Source organism: Crocuta crocuta, unplaced genomic scaffold, assembly GCF_008692635.1.
Source record: "Crocuta crocuta isolate KB4526 unplaced genomic scaffold, BGI_CrCroc_1.0 scaffold513, whole genome shotgun sequence".
NCBI classification, from domain to species: domain Eukaryota; kingdom Metazoa; phylum Chordata; class Mammalia; order Carnivora; family Hyaenidae; genus Crocuta; species Crocuta crocuta.
In genome coordinates, this window is record NW_027527461.1 from 144683 (window position 1) to 148822 (window position 4140).

Here is a 4140-nt window from a genome sequence, read left to right on the forward strand (position 1 = left end):
AGCTAAGAGCCTGGCGCCTGTTTCAGTCTGTGACTCCCTCACTCTCTGACCCTCCCCTGCTCATGCTGTCTCTCTCTCTCTCCTAGAAACAAATAAATAAATAAATAAAAATTTTAAAAAAAAGATAAAAGAATTCAGATCATACCATGCACACTTTCAGATCATAATGCTTTGAAAGTTGAAATCAATCACNGAAGAAAAGAGAGCACCCATATAGACAAATTCATGAATGAAAATGGATTTATTACAACCAACCCCTCAGAAATACAAGCAATTATCAGGGAATACTGTGAAAAATTATATACGAACAAATTGGACAACTTAGAAGAAATGGACAAATTCCTAAACACACACTCACTACCAAAATTCACACAGGAAGAAATAGACATTCTGAATAGACCCATAACGAGTGAAGAAATCGAAACACTTATCAAAAATCTCCCGACAAATAAAAGCCCTGGACCTGATGGCTTCCCAGGGGAGTTCTACCAGACATTTAAAAGGCAAATAATACCAATTCTTCTCAAGCTATTCCAAGAAACAGAAATTGAAGGAAAACTTCTAGACTCGTTTTATGAAGCCAGCATCACTCTGATTCCCAAGCCAGAAAAAGATCCAGCAAAAAAAGAGAACTACAGGCCAATATCCTTGATGAATACGGATGCAAAAATCCTCAACAAGATACTTGCAAATCGAATCCAACAGCACATAAGAAGAATGATCCATCATGATCAAGTAGGATTCATTCCTGTGTTACAGGCCAGGTTCAATATTCGCAAATCAATGAATGAGATACAGCACATCAACAAAAGAAAAGATAAAAACAATATGATCATGTCGAGAGATGCAGAAAAAGCATTTGACAAAATATAACATCCTTCTTAATAAAGACCCTGGAGAGAGTCGGAATACAAGGAACTTAATTTTTTTTTAATAGTTTATTCTCAAGTTGTTTTCCATATAACACCGAGTGCTCATCCCCCCAAGTGCCCTATTCCATGCCCATCTCCCACATTCCCCCCCCCCGAGTCCTCAGTTTGTTCTCAGCATTCAAGAGTCTCTCATGGTTTGCCTCTCTCCCTTTCTTCCACCATTTCTCCCCTTCTTCTTCCCCATGGTCCTCCGTTAAGTTCCTCCCAATCCAACTATACGTGCAAACATATGATATTTGTCCTTTTCTCCCTGAATTATTTCACAGAGCATAACACCCTCAAGGTCCATCCATGATGATACACATGGCCAAATTTCATTCTTTCTCATTTCCATGTAGTACTCCATTGTATAGATAAACCACATCTTCTTGATCCATTCGTCCGTTGATGGACACTTAGGCTCCTTCCACGTTTTATCTCTTGTTGAGAATGCTACTATGAACATTGGGGTACATGTGCTCTTATGCATCACAATTTCTGTATCCCTTGAGTAAATTCCTAGCAGTGTTATTGCTGGGTCATAAGGGAGTTCTACTGTTAATTTTTGAGGAACCTCCACACTGTTTTCCAGAGGAGCTTTACCAGTTTACATTCCCATCAACAGTGTAGGAGGTTGCCCGTTTCTCCACATCTTCACCAGCATCTAGAGTTCTCTGATTTGCTCATTTTAGCCACTCTGACTGGCGTGAGGTGGTATCTCAGTGTGGTTTTGATTTATATTTCCCTGATGATGAGGGATTCTGAGCATCATTTCATGTGTCTGTTGGCCATCTGGATGTCCTCTTTGGAGACAGTTCATATCTTTTGCCCATTTCCTCACTGGGTTGTTTGCTTTTAGGTGAGGAGTTTGTTGAGTTAATTATAGAGTTTGGATATTAACCCTTTATCTGATCTGTCATTTACAACTATCTTTTCCCATTCCGTTGGTTGCCTGTTAGTTTTATGGGTTGTTTCCTTTGCCGTACAGAATGTTTTCAACGTGATGAGGTCCCAAGAGTTTATTTTTGCTCTTGATTCCCTTGCTTTTGGGGATGTGTTAAGTAAGACATTGCTGCGGTGGAGTTGAAGGAGGTTGTTTCCTGCTTTCTCCTCTAGGGTGTGGATGGTTTGCTGTCTCACGTTCAGGTCCGTTATGCATTTTGTGTTTATTTTTGTGCATGGTGTGAGAAAATGATCTAGTTTCACTCTTCTGCATGTTTCTGTCCAGTTCTCCCAACATCATCTGTTAAAAAGGCTGTCTTTTTCCATTGGATATTCTTTCCTGTTTTGTGAAAGATTAGTTGACTGTATACCTTTGGGTCCAGCTCTAAGTTTTCAATTCTATTCCATTGGTCTATGTTTCTGGTTTTGTGCCAATACCATACTGTCTTGATGATGACAACTTTGTAGTAGAGGCTAAAGTCTGGGAATGTGATACCTCCCGTTTTGGTTTTATTTTTCAGTATTATTTTGGCTATTCGGAGTCTTTTATGGTTCCATACAAATTTTAGGATAGTTTGTTCTAGTTTTCAGAAGTAGGCTAGTGCAATTTTGATTCGAATTGCATTGAATGTGTAGATTGCTTTGGGTAGTAATGACATCTTAACTATATTTATTCTTCCTATCCATGAGCATGGAATGTTGTTCCATTTCTTTGTGTCTTCTTTAATTTCCTTCATATGTTTTCTATAGTTTTCATCATACAGATACCTTGTATCCTTGGTTAGGTTGGTTTATTCCTAGGTATTTTATGGTTTTTTGTGCAATTGAGAATGGGATCAGCTTCTTGATTTCTCTTTCTGTTGCTTCATTATTGGTGTATAAAAATGCAACTGATTTCTGAACGTTGATTTTGTACTCTGCAACCTGGCTGAATTCTTGGATCAGTTCTAATAGGCTTCTATGGAGGCTGTCAGGTTTCCTATGTAGAGTATCATGTCATCTGCTAAGAGTGAAAGTTTGACTTCCTCTTTGCCAATTCTGATGCCCTTTATTTCCTTTTGTTGTCTGATGGCTGATGCTAGGACTTCCAGCACTATGTTAAACAACAGTGGTGATAGTGGACATCCCTGCTGTGTTCCTGATCTCAGGGGGAAAGCTCTCAGTTGTTCCCCGTTGAAGATGATGTTAGCTGAGGCTTCTCGTAGATGGCTTTTATGATGTTTAAGTAGGTTCCTTCTATCCCGACTTTCTCTAGAGTCTTTATTAAAAAGAGATGCTGTATTTTATGTCAAATGCTTTTTCTTCATCTAAAGACAGAATCATATGGTTTTTATCTTTTCTTTTGTTGATGTGATGTATCCCATTGATTGATTTGTGAATGTTGAACCAGACCTGTAACCCAGGAATGAATCCCACTTGATCTTGGTGCATGATTCTTTTTATGTGCTGCTGGATTCGATTGCAAGTATCTTGTTGAGGATTTCTGCATCCGTATTCACCAAGGATTTTGGCCTGTAGTTCTCTCTTTTTGCTGGATCTCTGTCTGGCTTGGGAATCAGCGTGATGCTGACTTCATAAAATGAGGCCGGGAGTTTTCTTTCAATTACTATTTCTTGAAATAGCTTGAGAAGAATTGGGATTAATTCCATTTTAAATGTCTTGTAGAATTCCTCAGGGAAGCCATCAGGTCCGGGGCTCTTATTTGTTGGGAGATTTTTGATAACTGATTCGATTTCTTCACTCGTTATGGGTCTGTTCAGATTTTCTATCTCTTCCCGTGGGAATAGTGGTAGTGAGTGTGTGATTAGGAATTTGTCTATTTCTTCTAAGTTGTCCAGTTTTTTCGCATATAATTTTCCATAGTATTCCCTGATAATTGCTTGTATTTCTGAGGGGTTGGTTGTAATAAGTCCATTTTCATTCATAATTTTGTCTATTTGGGTGCTCTCTCTTTTCTTCTTGAGAAGCCTCGCTAGAGATTTGTCGATTTTGTTTATTTTTTCAAAAAGCAGAACTCTTGGTTTCATCGATCTGTTCAATTGTTTCTTTGGTCCCTGTGTTGTTTATTTCTGATCTAATTTTTACTATGTTTCTTCTTCTACTGAGTTTAGGGTGTTCTTGTTGCTCTGCCTCTAGTTCCTTTAGGTGAGCTGTTAGATTTTGGACTTGCGCTTTTTCTAATCTCTTGAAACAGGCCTGGAGACCAATGGACTTTCCTCTTAGGACTGCCTTTGCCGCATCCATAGAGTTTGGATTGTTGTGTTTTCATTTTCATTTGTTTCCATAT